The 18,955-nt window shown below is 42.8% G+C and overlaps 1 protein-coding gene across 1 annotated transcript in view; it reads left to right on the top strand.

The window, feature by feature from the left end:
• Positions 1-18,955, top strand: part of PUDP (pseudouridine 5'-phosphatase) — a 361,799-nt gene that overhangs the window by 126,167 nt on the left and 216,677 nt on the right. The window contains exon 4 of the transcript XR_009006644.1: positions 9,480-10,680. The gene's annotated coding sequence lies outside the window, so the exon portion shown is untranslated. The remainder of the gene's footprint in view (positions 1-9,479; positions 10,681-18,955) is intronic.

The following is an 18,955-nucleotide window of genomic DNA, read 5'->3' as shown; positions in this document are numbered from 1 at the left end:
ATGAGAAGCCCATGCACCGCAACAAAGAGTAACCCCTGCTTGCCACAACTAGAGAAAAGCCCGTGTGCAGTATCGAAGACCCAACGCAGCCAAAATAAAATAAAATATTAAAAACATATAAGAAATCCATATGAAATTGTACAGCAGTTACAATAGGGAGAACAAGCATGTTATATTCATTTTATCCTTCACAATTTTAGGAACAAACAAAAATAAGTTTTCCACTGATAAGCCTAGTTATTGATATTTCTCCTTTCCTGACTAAAGGAATGGAAAACAATGAAGAGAAAGAGAAGATTAAAATTAAATCCCATCTTTGATGAGGTGAATAACCACACAGATGCTGAACCCCAGTATATGAAGAAACGCTGTCAATTGAAGTAAAACTTGGGCAGTGTGAAGGGAACATACTGAGGGAGAGGGAACACCTCCAATATATTCTTCAGCATAGGTGGTAAAGCCCCAAAGGCAAAACCTTGCTTGAAAAGGCAAAGTGGGGACCAAAGGGCAGGATGCAGAAAAGAAGCAGGATCAGTCAGGGAAACATTCAAATGCAGCACCTTTGTGAGTTGCAGACTACACACATGTCATGATGGAGGAGAATTTACCGATGGTAACGACTCTGCAGTGCTGATCTTGGTGAGCAGAAAGGGTGATTGTTTTCACCCTTCCAAAAAAAAATGCTGGATTTTTGAGGCAGGGAGACCCGTGCTAACTGTGAGCAGAGACGTATTATAATGCAAAGTGCTGACAGGAGAAAATGCTAGGAGACAACAGACACTGACAGAGAGTGTGCAAGGTAGGTATAGTTGGTACTCTCACGAACAGAAGGGGAAATACAGCAGGAAAAAATGAAGATAATGCAAAAGAAGATTTGACAGGAATAACATGAGGGTCACATAACCAGGGAGGAATCCACAATCTTTTCATGGGCTTACAGGGATGTTATGGGGAAGTCTCAGTTTCAGAGACAGATGTGGCTTTCTTTAAAAAAAAAAAAAGTTTAAGATGACAATCAAAAAGAACTCATTTATTTATGTGTGGAGGAAGAACAGAGAATGGACAGGCATTTCTCAAAAATGAGAACATGACAGTACAATGGCAAATAATCATAGTGAATACAAGTAGGCTGGCATTTCAAAAGAAATCAGGAAGAAGCCCTCTAAATGAACTTAGACATCAGGAGAACATGGACTTAATATGACATGAGGGGCATATAAGCAACTAAGGAATATAAAATTTTTGCAGAAATTTTCAAGAGAAGTATTAGGAAGTCTTAAGCCAAGAATGAGGTAAGGCATCTCAAAATATGAAAAGTAACAAAAGGGCCTTTGAGTTAATATTATAGCCAGAATTCAGAGAGAAGACCTTACCTGTGTCCTTTCGAATTTGCTAGCCAAATATGGGAGGCCTTCACAGGTTCTTCTCAGGGCTGGCTGAGTGTTACTCTCTAGCCATTCCCCCCACCCCCGCCCCCACCCCCCAGGGCTCAGGAAATTAGAGTTCTTATTTATTCTTTATAGTTGCCAGTGTCCTTTCCATCTCTTGATGTTTCTCTTGCTTTTTTGTCCCCAAAACTAAGCTATGGTTTGACAGTCATTCCTGAGTGCCAATTCCATGATACTCCTGGAAAAAAGGAATATACACTCATTAGTTATTTAAGGGCTTAAGTGGTAGTCTGTAAGGGGGAAATATATAGGCGATAACAAACTTGAGAAATCAAAAATCTCTCCATCCCATGGCATCTAACTACTTCTCCTTTGCTTTGGAGCACTTCACATCTGTCCGCCTTCTGCAAACGTTTGTCTTTCTTTAGGTGAATCTGACATTGTCTTTAATCCTTTTATGAAATAGAGATCAAGGGATATGAGAAATAAATAATGGATTTTACTGACTTTTTCCTTCAGAAAAGCCACGAATTCCCAAAGTAGAACAATAGGTGAGAACTAGCTCCACTCAGGTAACTGCTTGTCTCAAGTAGGTAATGGAAGCTTTGGGGACCCACCTAGCTTAGTAGGTGTCCCGTGCACACCAGGTTTGCCTTGGATCCTTGCTTCTAAAACTATGTGATGGCCGTAGTCTTTTCACAACTCACCAGAATTGACTTGAATAACAAAATAGTCTCAATTTAAAATATTTCCTCTCATAATTCTTTTTCCTAATTGTTTGGCATCCTCTGCCTTCTCTCTCTCTCTTTTTAAAAAAAATATTTATTTATTTATTTATTCATTTGGCTGTGTCGGGCCTTAGTTGTGGCATGTGGCCTTCTCTCTAGTTGTGGTGCACGGGCTCCAGGGTGCATGGGCTCAGTGGTAGCGGCGCGTGGGCTTAGTTGCCCCATGGCATGTGGGATCTTAGTTCCCTGACCAGGGCTCGAACCTGCATTCCCTGCCTTGGAAGGTGGATTCTTAACCACTGGACCACCAGAGAAGTCCCCGCCTTCTCTTATTTTTAAGTACTAACCTCCTCTGTTCAATAAATAAATAAATAGGAAGCAAGCAATTACAGGCAGACCTCATATTATTGCACTTCACAGATATTGCGCTTTTTACAAATTTTGAAGATTTGTGACAATGCTGCATTGAGCAAGTCTATTGGCACCATTTTTCCAAAAGCATTTGCTCACTTCGACTCTCTGTGTTCCATTTTGGTAATTCTTGCAACATCTTAAACTCTCCACCAGCAAAAAGAATACAACTCGCTGAAGGCTCAAATGATGGTTAGCATTTTCTAGTAATAAAGTATTTTTATTTCATTTTATTTTCTAATATGTATTTATTTTTTTATTTGGCTGCATTGGGTCTTAGTTGTGGCACGCAGGATCTTCACTGTGGCACATGGGATCTTTCATTGCGGTGCATGGGCTTCTCTCTAGTTGTGGTGTGCGGGTTTTCTCTTCTCTAGTTGTGGTGCACGGGTTCCAGAGTGTGTGGGCTCTGTAGTTCGTGGCACTCGGGCTCTCTAGTTGAGGCATGTGGGCTCAGTAGTTGTGGCACCTGGGCTTAGTTGCCCCGCAGCATGTGGGATCTTAGTTCCCTGAGCAGGGATCAAACCACATCCCCTGCATTGGAAGGTGGATTCTTTAACACTGGACCACCAGGGAAGTCCCAATAAAGTATTTTTAAATTGGCGTACGTACATTGTTTTTTAGACATAATGCTATTGCACAGTTAATACAGTGTACTGTAGTGTACACTACAGTGTAGTGTAAACATAACTTTTACACGCACTGGGAAACAAAAAAATCTGTCTTAGTTTCTTAATGCGATATTTACTTTATTATGGTGGTCTGGAATTGAGCCTGCAACATCTCTGAGGTATGTCTGTGTTAGCAGAAAACCCCAGAATGGGATGACTTTGATATCTTGTGCTGGGAAGGTATATGTATTTGTTCATAACTGTAGTTTTTATATGTTCTTTAGGGCAACGGTCCCCAACCTTTTCGGCACCAGGGACCGGTTTCATGGAAGATAATTTTTCCACGGACCAGGGGTGGGTGGGGGATGGTTCAGGCAGTAATGCAAGCGATGGTTCAGGCGGTAATGGGGGTGATGGGGAGCAACGGGGAGCGGCAGATGAAGCTTCACTCGCTCGCCCACTGCTCACCTCCTGCCGTGCGGCCCGGTTCCTAACAGGCCATGGACCACTACCGGTCTGCGGCCCGGGGTTGTGGACCCCTGCTTTAGAGTACTTGTCATATATTATACCTTCGGCTGGCCAAATTGATTGTAAGATGAAAATAGCTACCAATAATCATGGTCTTTCATTATATCAAGGCGTTTCACAGACAGTATTTTATTTTATTTATTTTTTATTTTTTTAGCATCTTTATTGGAGTATAATTGCTTCAAAATGCTGTGTTAGCTTCTGCTGTATAAACAGACAGTATTTTAAATGCCAGGTGTACCATCACCTAAATAGTGTTAAGAACCATTGAGTAGTTTTTTCACAAGGGGGAGTATCTCTTGGACTTTCATTTTTGCTTCCTCTTCTCGGACTTTGAGAAGTCAGGTAATTACAGGTAATTGTGAAATTAACATTTAGAAGAGCCTTAAAATCCTAAGACCACAAGGAGGTTATAAGGGAAACCTAGTTATGGAGGAGAGATTTTCTGGCCTGGATAAGCTGCTTCTCAAAAGAGCTTACACATTGTCCGGACTAATCATCACTGGCAATGTTGAGAAATCATTATAAGATAGCAGAGATTTCCATCCCCAAGACTGAAAGTGAACACACGTTCTGATTTTTCAAAGACCAAGGAGAAGATGAATTGCACAAATGTGTGACCAAGAAAAATGGGGTGGTTGACCATATAAAATGCCAGGAAGAGGTCAAGCAGGGACAGCTGAGAAGAGGAGGCTGGAGCTGGTGGTTAGAACTCGCTTGAGATCGCTGAGGAAGCCAAAGCTCTGAGGGAACATGAGCTTAATGTCCTCCCTGAGGGTCATTTGGAGATGGAGTATTTAAAAAGGCGGTTGGTGAGCACTTAACTAAGAAAGTGGAGGTCACTGTGAGTCAGGATGGGCGCATCGTTAACAGGTCCTGCCAGACAAGACTCATTTCACTGGAGTAATAAATACAAGAAATGCAGTTGACTTGAAGGACACGATCTCCATCTGAGCGGAATTTTGACAGTGTTTTCGGTCCTAGCCTTGAGGACTGGGATCAACCAAGATCAACTTAACGTGATTGAAATTGATGATTAAGGGATGGATGTCCAGCTGGAGTATGTTTCTCATAGTATGTTTCTCTCTGGCTCTCCTGTTGGCCCTCTCCTGTTGACCATTTCAACTGGGGAGACTTGGACAGGGAAAGGGATAGCCTGATGATCAGGGGTGCAAAGTAGTGATGAGCCAATACATTGAATGACACAACTGAGACCAAAAGAAACCAGGAATGAAAAAGGGAAAAGAAGAAACAAGGTCCAGAGGAGACTTGCTGGCCTGGATCAATGGAATGAATCTAGCAAGATGGAGACCGATAGCAGCAAAGTGCCACTTTTTGCTCAAATACACCAGCCGCTCAAGTACCAGCTTGCGGGGACAGGGCTGATCGATGGTAAAAACAAAAATAACCAGACATTTTAATTGATTGCCGTGGCAATATGAGCCTTCAGCATAATCAGTCTAACCAAAACCAACCAAGCAAACAAAAACACACACAAAACCTCACATAATCTCACACCTCACACAACTACAATATAAATGAATGTTGATGTTGAACATGACAGAAATGGAAATAACCTTACTTTGGACCTCATTTTGTGATTGCATTCATTATAATAACAGAGAGCACGGTAACTACTTAAAATATTCTTTCATATTAATATATGCACATCCTCAGTTAAGAGCAAAATTTGGTAAACCATGTAACTTTGGGTTTGGAAAAAACCAATTGCTGGAGTGTGAGTGACATCAGAAACTCTACTGAACAGATCACACCTGCAGAGTTGTGGAGGTTTGTCCCAAGCATCCAGTATGTAACATGTTTTCAGAGAAAAACCACTATGGTGGTTAGGAACCAAAAAATGAACAGGTAAGTGAGAGAAAAGGAAAAGAGGACAAATCACTAGGAACTGGTGGAGATAAGGAGGGGGGTGAGGAGGAGAGACACAGCAGGCTAGAGGGATACACCTGTACTTGATGAGTCATATTCCTGGGTGACTCTTCGGTGTTTCTGTGCCGAGACTTCTGAGTACAGCTAACGATGACTCGCATGCTATAGCCACTGTACTTGATCTCAGAAAGAACCTGCATCATCGCACACATCGTACTTTCCCTCTGTGACATTTAACACAACAATAACTAAATAACTATGTGAGCACTTATCTCTCTGCCCATCTAGATGCTAAGTTAAGTCCATGGGAACAAGCACTGTGTTAGTCTCTGTCATCCCTGTATTCTTAATGCCTAGTGTACAGCCGTAACGAGCATGTACTAAGCACTCTATCAACATACTTGAATGAATTCTTTTTTTTACATTGCTCAGCAATTCAATAACTGCCCTATATTGTGGAAATTTTTAAAACAGAAAATACAATGAAAAGAAATCATGCATTTCATGTTAGTGAAAGGACATTGCAGCCTGCAAATGAAAGATACATATCTCAATATAATTTTGACAATTGAACACAGTTCATAAAGCAGATTATCAGATAAATCTCATCACGCTCACAGGACATGTCACATTCTCTCCCCATAATGCATTAAGTTAGAAATCAGGAACAAAGAGATAAATAGAAAATCTCCGTATAGAAATTTTAAAGCACACACTTAAAAAAAAAAACGACTGTGTGGGTCAAAAAAGAAGTCATAAAGGAAACTGAAAATATAGATAAACAATAATAACACTATATACTTTTTAAAGGGGAATGCAATAAAGCAGTATTGAGAGGGAAATTTAAAGCCTTAAATGTTTATATGAGGACAGAAATAGGATGGAAATCAATGAGTTGAGCATCTAGCGCAGGGAGTTAGGAAAAGAACAACAGATTAAAACTTCCGCAAGTCAGAAAGAATAAATTAGTAAGACTGGAAAACTTCTGGCAAGACTGAATAGGAGAGAGACAGGGGAGAGGGAAGGAAAGGGAAGAGAAGGGAAGAGTGGGAGAGGGGAGGGGAGGGGAGGAGAGGAAAAGAGAAGGTGGTGGGGGGAGAGAACAAATATAAACTATTTTTTTAAAGTATAGATGCTTCTGAGGTCAAGAAGATAATAAAATGATAGCATTTTCAGCTTTATAGCAATAAAGTTGAAAACTTAAATGCTCAGAATTCTAGAAAAATGTAACTGACTCAAGAAGAAATAAACTATAAAAACTGAGTTAGTAGTAAAAACAACAACAACAACAAAAACAAACAAATGATAACTTTCCCCAGAGAAAATCCTGTGCCCTATGGTTTTATGTGTTAAATCTCACAATCAACAAGTAATTCCAAACTATTACAACTCTTCCAGAGAACAAAGAAAACAAACTTAACTCATTTTTTTGAGACTGCCTAACTTTAATAACTAAATTATCCAAGGAGAATAAATCCTATTAAATATAGTGACAGACACCTTAAACAGAATATTAACAATCTAGCAAGCTATAAAGAATAATAATCATGAAAAAAATGGATTTATCCTAGTAATACAAACCTGTATCAACATTAGAAAGATCAATCTGTTAATTACCAGGGAAAAACCTGTATGATTGTCTTAACTGATGAAGAAAAATCATTTGATCGAGTCAATATCTCTTCCTGACTTATTTAAAAAAAGATCCTTAGCAATTAGGGATAGAAAATAACTTTCCTACACTGATAAATAATATCTATCAAAAAAAAAAAACAAAACTGAGTTGAAACTCAGTATTATATTTGATAGTGAAAAGGTAAAAGTATTCCTGTTTAAGATCAGGAGTAAGAATGCTTTCTGTTACAACCCCCATTCAGCTTTGTATTGGCAGTACTAAAGGACAGCTCAATGATATAAGAAAAAATAAAATGAAATGTATGAATATTATAAAGGAAGAGGCTGTTATCCTTCAGAGCTTATTCATTGTCTACCTTGAAAACCTCAGATCTCAGAGAATATTTAGATAAATTGTTAGAATCGATGAGGGTTTATCAAGGTTGCTGGATACAACATAAATATTCACTATCACTTGTATATCTATATGCTGGCAATTATTAGATCACACGCTTTTAGAAAATATCTTTCGCAAAAGTCCCCAAGATATAAAGGATTAGTAATGAATAGAAAAAAAATTGGTGAAAAGACTTTATGGGGAAATTTTAAAAGTATATTGAAAAATAATAAACAAGATAAAAATAAATGAAGAGTTATAACAGTGATACCAATGTTAAAGATGTACCTTTCACCCTGAAACCATTAGTGAGGACCAGCCTGAACTGTTGGGGTCCAGCCTTTAGTTAGTCCTGGCCTTGCAGTCACTCCTGGTTCTCAGCAGGGATGGAGCATCAATTTCCATCACTAACCTCAGAATTCATGGATATTACTCATCTGGAGATGCTTGAATCTGTCTCTGAGAAGGGTGACGGAGCAGGAGACCAGATGCTGTGTTTCATCTTCCAATAAAATGGTTCTAGGAGGATGTGCATTTAAAAACACATTTTAAACATTTCTATGCAGGCACTGCTGCAGGATCACAGCTGCACAACCAATTTTTTACACCAAGGAATATCTCACCCATGATGAATTCAGCAACCTTATTTTTCGTTTGTGCATATCTCCCCCCCTCGTATTTCATTCCTTAAATATGCCATTTGTGCCTATAAAGCGATGCCCATGACAGTGAGATGTCACTGTCTTTATCTCCAAAGCGGTGACAGCTAATTTATCACTTTCATTTTTATCTGCAAGGAGTTTGTGGAACAAACTTACAGTCTAGAACTCTGTAATTAACAATTCCCTCTGATCTCTTCATCAGTATGTCTAGAACAGGCTGAGTCATGGAGAACATATTTTTGTTAGTGTTATCTAGATCAGGGCTGGGGAGGGCAGTGACCATGACTGAAGAACTAAACAAAATAAAAAATGGCACTTTCCAAAAATCCTGCATTGTATTTATTTTGAAATATTTTAATCACAGTGTATTGATTGGTACGGTCAAATTGTACCAATTGCCTGCTGATTTAGCTGCAAGAAGACATACTTTGGAAGATAACAGTATTATATAATATAACATTAAATTATTACATTATATTTTATATATTATAACATTGTTATAACATTTTATAACAGTAAATGTTAAATAACTTAGTATTAAGCTAGAAGCAACTCTCAGCCATGAGTCTTGAGTCTTTGTTTCATGTCTAACGATACTTATCCTCTGCCTGTTCCTTGATACGTGATCCTGGCAGTGTCTGCAATGAGCTGGTCCAGAGCTTTAGCAAGCAATCCTATTTAGCATTACTTTGAGGTACAATCCTGGACATCTAAAGTTCAGAGGTCATGAGGCTGGCGGATGGACTTGGGAAAGGATTGAATGCAGGCTGCTTTATCAAGAGACAGGAAACCAAGGTTGTGGAATACAGTTCACATTTTCAGCTGTATCAAAAGCCTTACCTTTTTGCTTTTGGTAGCTTCATGGTACTGTCATGACTTACCATCCCAATCTGTAAAAATATTCCTTGGCTCAGATGGCCCAGAATTGATTCTTGAAAGCTTTTTTTTCCCTTTGGTTTTGTTATGTCTTCTTTGTTGTTTTTAATCTGGGAGGATCACTGTCATTTGTTCCTTTGTTAGATAATCTGTCTTTGATCAAACATCATTACCAACATTTGACCTAAATGGAGTCAATTATTGCTATTTTCTCATTCTTTAGTGGTAAATTCAATCTGGACAAGTTTATTAAAAGCAAACTAAAACTAAAATTAAACTTAAGGTTACTTTCTTTATTCCAGTAATTTAAATAACACAGAGTAAAACAGATACGTTTCCATTGTTGATTCTGGTTCTTTTCCCTTTTCTTTCAGAAAGAACTTTATACGATATTGCCCACTGAAGATGGAATTCAGCATGAAGACCATCTTGGGCTCCATCAAAGAGATCACTGAAAAGCCAAAGGGCCTCTAGGATGTCACACCTCATGATGTACAGAGGGCCGCAGTGCACTCTACAGAATTGGGCTTGAAAAATAAAGAAGGCGGACAGAGTTTCCTCTCTTCCCGGAATCTTCTGGAAACCATAGCCATGGGCTATTCCTGAATGCCTCACATCCTTTAAGCAATGTTTAATGGCCACCTGTTGCATGAGGGCTCATCAGGGGAAAGGACCATTTCACGGCAACCTAGCACCCTGGCCCTAAACTTTGTTGTCCAGGCTAGTGGGGCTGGGCCATGTGGAGAATTTGTTTTGCCAGGACAGGAGGTCTCGAGGGCCTGGAATCCAAGAATTTCCAGGAGGTCCTTCTCCATATTCCTGCCAAGTCCGTGGCCACCACACTGCAAAATGGCAGAGCGCAGGTTCATATTCTCGATAGAGATCCCATACCTTTTTCATTGTGCTGACTTTCTTTGCCATGGTGGGGCTTTTTATGGCCTGGCAGGGTAAGGGCCTCAGCATTCTAGCCCCAGGTGATGGAGAGTCTACCTGCCTTTGGTTCCTCGAATCACTGACCTGGGAGCCCCATCACGTGGGGCCCCAAGCAGAGGCCCCAGGTAGCCACCTCTGGGATGTCATAGCTTAGGTGCTGCTGAGAGTTTGTCAATACTTGTATCTCCCCTTGCCTTAATGATCAATGTGTCCAAAGTCACAAACTCAAACCACAGCACATGGAAATAATGACTTATCCTATGACTGCCATAAACGCACTCCAGTGTCTCAAATGTGTTCCATCGATCATTCTTTAAGGTACAAAAGATGTGTGTCAACATAGAAACAGTCTCTATTCTGGGGAAGAAACTCCATGAATGTGTGTACTGTTGATTCTCAGTCAAAGATGCCATTTTCCTATTTGTGGGGCATCGATGTTTTGCACCAAGCCCTCTCTTCTTAGATAATTGCAATTGACACTTTGGCATCTACATTCTGAAGGCTTGATGCTGAAGTTTCTACTGCCCTTCCACAAGGAGGACAGCCTGTGGTCCCCACAATGAGATCTGGTTCTTTCTGCTCATTCGTGGAGTGACTTGGAGAGCAGGGAGCTGATTTGCAGAAGGACCACTTGGTAGACAGGTAAGAAACTCCTCGTTTATTTAAATGTAAGCTTAACCGTGGCAAATATGGAAAAGCCTCTGGGAAGATTTCTTTTACAGAGCACATTTCTGTTGCCTAGGATATGAATCCTTAAAGTCTGTCTGAGTAGTCGAAATTTACAAACAGGAATCTTCCCTGTTTCGCATGGTTCCATGTTGGCGCGTGTTTGAAATGCCCTTTGAGTTGCTAATTATTTTGTTTGTATTCTGTGCTCAAACAATCACATGGGAGGGTTTTCACCTTGGTATTTTGGCTCCTAGCATGGCAGGTACACGGAAAGCTTTGATTCTCATCCAAGAGGTGTCATGTGGGAGTGAAATCTCCAAAGGAGCAGTGGTAGGATGCCCCTTTGATGCTGTATTGTTTTTTAATGGAACCCACGTTCAGAATTCCCCAAGGAAGCAGCTGAGACAGTGATGCTGAACCTTACTGCAGAAGGGCCGTTCTCACGCCTCCTTGAGCATATTAATGTCCAGAATTACGTAGGAGCCGCTGTGTAAAGCTCCAGGAGCTCCACCCACGTTAATGGACCCGCCAAGTGGCCCCATGAACTTGGACCACCGTCTTGTTGGTGGTGCAGCCTTGACCCTAGGGGTGCAAGACTGGGGCTGCATCTAGAAGTTTCTGTGACATCCGTTGACCCCACCCATCATAAAAAATCATTCTCTCTTTTCCTCTAGTCTTACTTTATGGATAAAAGCTTGGCTTGTTAAGTGAGTACGTCTAAATTAGACCCTGAAATTCTGAGTTTGGAGCTACCAAGAGAGCAATGGTTATTCTCTCTTCTTTGAAAACAAGAATAATTATTGTCTGGGGAAGTTTCATTTTAGAAGGTGAATGCAAAGAGGCCCAGCACATACGGCCCAATAGGAGAAGCCCAGTCTATTCTGCATGCTGGATATATTCTTTCCACTCTCAGATGCAGTGTCTGCCCATCTACTGTGCACTGCCCACTCCCCTACCCATGGGGACCCTACAATGATATTTTCTGCCAAAAAGGAAATATTTATTTTAAGAGGCCCTTTGCAGGCCCCTTCTTGCATTCTGCAGTGTTCCACAACACTAAGCAAGTACTGTATTCACTTCTAGCTTTAAGTAGCAGAGTACCTTCCAAAACCTGGTTTTACAGTATGGCTAAAGGTTGGACGAATGGCAGCTCATTGCTGAGTTAAGTCAAAACCTGTTGTCTAGAGCTACGGGTGTTTAGTAGAAAACTTATAAAATGATATATTTTTTTTCCGTTCAGATTTGCTTAAAGAGGTGAAAGTACTCTGTGCTTAGAAACTATGATTGTACCTTTCATGTTATCAGATGCAGTAGATTGTGTGCCTTAGTTGTGATTAGGGTTTAGAGGCTAATTAGCTTTTGCCAAGATATCTGTTCCAAAGAGCTGGGAGATCTGCCTTTGTTCTAGAATGGGCCTCCCGTGGGGACATTCTTTCATACCCCCTTGGTTGCTCGCTGTGGTAGAGTCACCCTTGATACAGCTGCCAAGAGACAGTGACCGCTGTGGGCTTGGGGGAGGTGGAACACCAGGCCATCTGTGGACCATGAGGTGCAACGCCCACGTCCACTTCAAGAGCAGATGCCTTCAGGGGAGTTTCTGTGGGTGGCTGGCTGGTTGGTAATCGGGTATCTCACCCTTGTGTGATTTTGGAGGCGTCCACACCCTCCGTGTCCACATGGACTCCCCTGCCTCCTTTTCACAGACGCTTTGGGGACCAGGCTGTCTATTGGAGCCCTGCCGGGGGTTGAAGAAACGTAGTCAGTGTACAGGGCAGTGTCCCTGGGGAGCTGCTGGTCTCAGTAGATCCTGGGAGTGAGGCAACAACGTCAGCCAGCACGGGGATTCATGAGCACAATTTTGGTGATGATGAAAGATAGTCTTTGGCACATAAATCATGACGGAGGGAGACAGGCGAGTGACAACAGCATTTTGGGGGTGGGACCCTGGCAGCAATATCTGTAAAGCTCCCCGGGTGGTTGCAACGTGCATCTGAGGCTGAGACCAGTGGACCAGGACTTCCTGAGAAGCCCCGGACAGCTGGGCCCATCTGGTCATTGCGCCTGCCTGCGTCTCCTGAGCTCTGGCCCACCGCCCTGGCTCCTGACCCAGCCTCTCGCTGCTCTCCCACCTCCAGGCCATTTACCTTTACACCGAGGACCTGTGCTCTCTCAGCCTGTTCACCCGCCGTCTCTTCCACCATCCGGCCCTTCCCTGAGGCCGCTGCTACCCTGCACTGCTCCCCACTGCGTGGCCGCTTATCTTTGCCCTGAGCACCTCCGGGGAACGGCACTCACTGAGTTCTGGCTCTTCTCACCCACAGGACCTTCTCCATCATTCCCCTCCAGCCACCTCCATGGCCATGCCTTGCATCTAAGTTTCATGCAGTGCCAAGACCCTCCTGAAATCCCAGATGCAAACCTCCCAGTCTCTAACTCACACTCCCTGTGGTATTCCCATAGGATGAATCCTGCCCTTCGGAGAGCTCTCCCCCTGGGCTTTCATGCCCTCTCACATCACACTGTTTTATCTTCTTAATCCTCTAGTTGTCCCTCACCTGTGTCCTTGGGGGTTCCGACCCTTGTGTCCACCCCCTAAAGGTTGGTCTCATTTTCAACCGTCTTCTCGGGCAGCTTATTCAATCCGGGCTTCAAAAAGAGCAGTCTTGTTCTGTACATTCCCATAGCACCTTGTGCTGTGCTGAGACCCACCACAGAGCATTCACATTGTCTGTTTACTTGTCGGTCTCCCAGCCTGAATTAGTCAAGTTCTCTAGAGAAACAGAACCAAGAGGATCTCTATAGATACAGATGTATAGATCAGGGAATTTGTGTCTATCTATTTATAGCTATCTATAGCTAAATCTGTCTCTTGCTATATAGAGAGATGGAGGCAGATTTTGATAGATAGATAGATGGAGAGATTCAATAGAATTACAATTAGCTATTGTATAGATAAAGATCTATAGTAGTTACATATAGTTACATATAGTAGTTACATCTATAACTATAGATAGATGTATTTGTATGTATGTATCCATCTGGAGATTTATTTTAAGGAATTGGCTCATGTGATTGTGGCAGCTGGCTGGTCTGATGTCTGCAGGGTGGGCCAGAAAGCTAGAAATTCAGGCAGAGATTCTATGTGGCAGCCTTGAGAGAGAATTGCTTCTTCTTTGGGAAACTTTCATCTTTGCTTTTAAGGCCCTCGCCTGATTAGATACGACCCACCCACCATCCCACCATCCCCTGCCCAACCACATTATGGAGGGTAATCTGCTTTACTCAGAGTCTGCTAATTTCAATGTAATCACATCTAAAACAAACCACATGTGGACTAGCGTTTAAATGACGGGGCCCCATAGCCTCGTCAACTGATACATAGAACTAATGATCACATCACAACACCCGTCTCAAGTACTGAGAGCAAGCACCTTACCCAGCACCTTATGTGTAAATACTTTGTGTCTAACTCCTATATAACGGTAACAGTAACAATGAGCTGTACAGTTTACTGAGTTTATACTACGTACCAGGCTTTGTTCCTTGGCCTTTGCACGCGATATTATATTGAATCCTCACAACTATCTTTAAGGCAGGTAATTTTGCTTTATGTGAGGTAACTAAGTTCAAAAAATTCCAATTTATAAACCAAATGGATATAATCAGTGAGTGGCAGGGCTGGGCTTTGATCCTGGTCTCTTGGATTGTAGCTATAACCCTGATATTCTAGCACTTTCTACTCCTTCCCTCACCTACATTGTTACATAGGGTATAATCCTATGCTCAGATGGAAGAGAAATGTGTCTTTTCTGCGTCTCTCGAATTGTTTCTGTAAATTAGTATTTATGAACAACCTTTCTCCTCTCAAGTGTGTAAAAAAAAAAAAAAAAATTCCTGGGGTTGCATTAAGCCTCTTATAACCCAGAGTCTCTCTCTTGACCCCCCCAGCTGCCTCTTGTTTTAAAACAATACTTGGAAGGAGATAAATCGATAGCTCTCTTGGCAGAGCCCTTACACGGGCATTAGGGTGTCATTACCATAACATTATGCGTCAGGAAGCAGTTTTCCAAATGACACTTCAGTGACCCCAAAGAGCCTTAAATCAAAGAAGAGAGTCTTGGGTTGTGACCGTTTAGTGCAAAAAACATGCATCGACTTCTGGTTTTTTAAATAATCAAGAAAACATCACATAGAGGACAAAGTCATTTAGCTTATGATTCTTTGAACTACTGTCTGGGTCCAAGTAGATGTCACTGTTTTCTTTTCATTGTTTCTTGTCAGTGCTTTCAGATCCAGGCCCTAAAATTGCATGGTATTACGAGGAAAAACAAAAACAAAAACAAAAATTTGCATGGCAGTTGGGAATTCTTGACTGGAATATTTGTAAAAGCGGGTTAGAAATGTTTTGGGGGAGGGGACCATGTCTTACTCAACATTGTATCCCTGGCTACTTGAACAGTGCCTCATTCTAAACACAGAGGAGCCCCAGACCCATTTCTTCAATTGAGTCATTGAATCCCCCAAAGTGGGGAATCAGGTCTTTGCATAACAAGTTGGTTTTCCTCTTTATCCAATAGCTTAGTTCTCCAGAAAACATATAGAATGTGCCTTTCTCATGCAGTTTCCAATACACTTTCCAGAAAATAAGATGTATGCTAATGCCATTTCAATTGAAAGAGGTTTTCACTGAGAGTATTACGGTCATTTGAGAAGAGTAACTTGCTCTTTATGTTGTGCAAAAGACTTTGTCTGAAGCACCTGCCTAGTCAATAAAGCTGTCCGTTGCCTGTAATATAGATGTAGGTCCCCCGTCCACGTCCTAGAGCACGGTTCTCGGGAAAGTACCAGAGCAGGCATGCTAATGCCAGTCACGTATCCCTGCATGGTGGGAACAATTGTGTTTTCTTTGGAGGAAAATAGGACAGATGAAGAACCTGGCCAACCATCACCAAATACTCAATTCCTCCCTCATGCATGGAATCAGTTTCGAGGAGACTGAAGTGATGGCTGTAGAACCTGTTTCTTTCTTCAGAACAGCCCACAAAATGTCCAGCATGAAGGGATCAAAACCAGCCACCCAAATGACTTCCCTGAGGGAACATTTCCACACACCATACGGGGGCTCCTGGCCCCTCCTCGCCCCGGTGTGGTGGAAGATCACTCCTCACCTCCAGCTCTGAGCAGGGAGGGAGTGTGCCCTGCCGAAGGAATTCGTCCTCACCTCCCAGACCACCCCGTCTCCCCTTCCAGCGGTCCGTGTGATGAAACAGATTGCCGCCACATCTCTCAGCGATGGCCAGGGTGCCACTGGCTACAAAGGCACTGATAAACACTCACTGTTTCAAGAAAGTGCCAAATAAAAAGTAGCTCAGCCAAAAAGGAGGAGTTCTGGGCACAGATCAGCTGGTGAAGGAGAAGAAAGGCCCAAGAGAAGAATCCAACTCACAGGGGACATGGTTGCCTACACGCCCTGCTCAGGGGGGGTGCGAGAGCCCAGGGTGTGTCCTCTGTGATTCATTGTGGTTGCAGGTGGCCACAGTGCTCATTACACACTGTCAGCCCCGTCACTACCAGAAAGCACCCTTGCCTTCATCCAAAAGCTCCACGTTAAACAACTTGTGCAAGCATTACTGTGTTTTGAGAATCTGTTTATTGGGGGGTCATTCAGCTTGTTGAAAGAAAACAGAAAGGTTGAGGGGATGCCAACAGATGAAGCAAGGAGACATATTGACAAGTCGATTCCATCAGCGTTGAGAAAAAGCACGCCAGGGTAGGAACTTGCATCGACGTTGGGAGGAACCCTTTATGAATTTAACCCTAAAAGTCCCACACAGGTTGTGCTTGTCAGAACAAAAAAAGAAAAACACATCCGGACTTAGTAAGGAGAGATTTTTATTCAAAAAGGATTCTTGGAAGGAGGGAGAGAGACTGTTGCATTAGGGGCAGGGTGGCTATTGCATTTGGGACAACACTATCTATAAGGTCAGCAAGCAACAGTTAGCAAAAGGGGATCCTCTTTTTTTATAGGAGGAGCAAAGTTGATTCCCTTGACCTGTATTCTAGAAAGAACTAGGCAAAGGGAAGTGGGGTGAAAGGGTAGCATGATCCAATGTAGACCAGAGAATATTTCCCTAAGAGCACCCTGTGCTGGGGTGAGAGGCTGCTGGCTCAGACTGAGGGGGGGGGGGGCCAAAGTTCAACGTCCTGGGGGGCAAAGGGAGACGCTGAACCCACGTTTGGTTCACAAGCATTTCGTTCCAGTTCATCAGTGGGGACAAACCACTCAGGACATCATTTATGAGACAGAGGATGGGAATCTGGAGGGTCTGTGTCTGGCCTTGTCCTAGGTTCCCAAAGGGAACATCTGTGAGTTTTATCTAACTCAGGTGGGGAAGGAAGGTTCTTTGCAGTCTGCAGTTTTCCAGGAGGCAGAGGATGGGGCAATTCCTTAACCTTCCCTGTTTTCCAGGAGCACAGGGTTTGGGTAAAGTTCAACATTGTCTTGGGTACATGGAAACAACCTGAGTGTCCATCGACAGAGGACTGGATGAAGAAGATGTGATACACACACACACACAATGGAATAATACCACTCAGCCATAAAAAAGAGAATGAAATAATGCCATTTACAGCAACATGGATGGACCTAGAGTAAGATTGTCATACTAAGTGAAGTGAGTCAGAAAGAGAAAGACAAATACCATATGATGTCACTTATATGTGGAATCTAAAATATGACACAAATGAACTTATTTACAAAACAGAAACAGACTCACAGATGTAGAGAACGGACTTGTGGTTGCCAAGGGGGAGGGGGAAGGGGAGGGATGGATTGGGAGTTTGGGGTTAACAGATGCAAACTCTTGTATAGAGAATGGATAAACAACAAGGTCCTACTATATAGCACCGGGAACTATATTCAGTATTTTGAGATAAACCATAATGGAAAAGAATATGAAAAAGAATATCTATATCTATACAGATATAGATGTGTATAACTGAATCACTGTGCTGTACACCTGAAACTAACACAAGGTTGTAAATCAACTACACTTCAACAACAACAAAAAAAGGTACTAAACCTCAGCAGAAACAAAAATAAACAAAAGGTTTTGCTCTCTAAAACAAACAAACACTGTCTTGGGTGAACCCTGTGTAGGGACCTTGGTGGGAACATCGATAGAAATTCTCAGCCCCCTGGGTGTGCCGGATCTGTGCACTTGGCATGTGAAGGAAGCAGCTGATGATGTACAGGGGAATGTTGTGTGTAATCCTGTCTCAGGGAATGCCATTGCGTCACGGTTAGGAGACGGCCGCTTTGCTGGTGGAGGCTGCTGTGGGAATCCCAGGGCATCCCGGAGTCTCCAGGAAGAAGTGCCCCACTGGGGCAAGCTCGCTGCACGCCCCCATCAGGCACTTCATTGCTTGTCTTTTTTTTTTTTTTTTAATTTATTTATTTATTTATGGCTGTGTTGGGTCTTCGTTTCTGTGCGAGCGCTTTCTCCAGTTGCGGCGAGCGGGGGCCTCTCTTCATCGCGGTGCGCGGGCCTCTCACTGTTGCAGCCTCTCGTTGCGGAGCACAGGCTCCAGACGCGCAGGCTCAGTAGTTGTGGCTCACGGGCCTAGTTGCTCCGCGGCATGTGGGATCTTCCCAGACCAGGGCTCGAACCCGTGTCCCCTGCATTGGCAGGCAGACTCTCAACCACTGCAACACCAGGGAAGCCCCCATTGCTTGTCTTTATAACAGCTTCATTGGCATGTAATCCCTCGAGCATGCAGTTCACACACGTAAACTCTACAACTCGGTAGTTTTGAGTAGATTCACAGAGCTGTGCATCCATCACCACAGTCAATTCTAGGACGTTTTCATTCTCCCCCAGAGCAGCCCGGTCCCCATCAGCACTCACTCTCCATCCCCCCTCTCCCACCCCTGACGCATAACCAGTCTCCTCTCTGTCTCTCTGGATTTGCCAGTTCTGGGCATTTCCTATAAGTGGGATCTACAGTCTGTGACCTCTAGTGCCTGACTTCTTTCACTCGGCAGCCTGTTTTTGAGGCTCATCCCCGTTGCAGCTGGTGTCACAACTTCATTCCTTTTTGTGATCAAATAGCGCCCCCGTTGTAGGGATGGAGCACGTTCGGTTCATTCATTCATCAGTTGACGGACCTTGGTTTGTTTCTGTCTTTGGGCTGTTGTGAATCATGCTGCTGTGAACATTTGTGTGGGAGTCTGTGTGTGGACAGATGG

The sequence above is a fragment of the Balaenoptera acutorostrata genome, chromosome X (assembly GCF_949987535.1).
Source record: "Balaenoptera acutorostrata chromosome X, mBalAcu1.1, whole genome shotgun sequence".
In the NCBI taxonomy this organism is placed as follows: Eukaryota; Metazoa; Chordata; class Mammalia; order Artiodactyla; family Balaenopteridae; genus Balaenoptera; species Balaenoptera acutorostrata.
The sequence above is the reverse complement of the archived record's forward strand: the minus strand, read 5'-3'. Positions and strand labels throughout refer to the sequence as shown.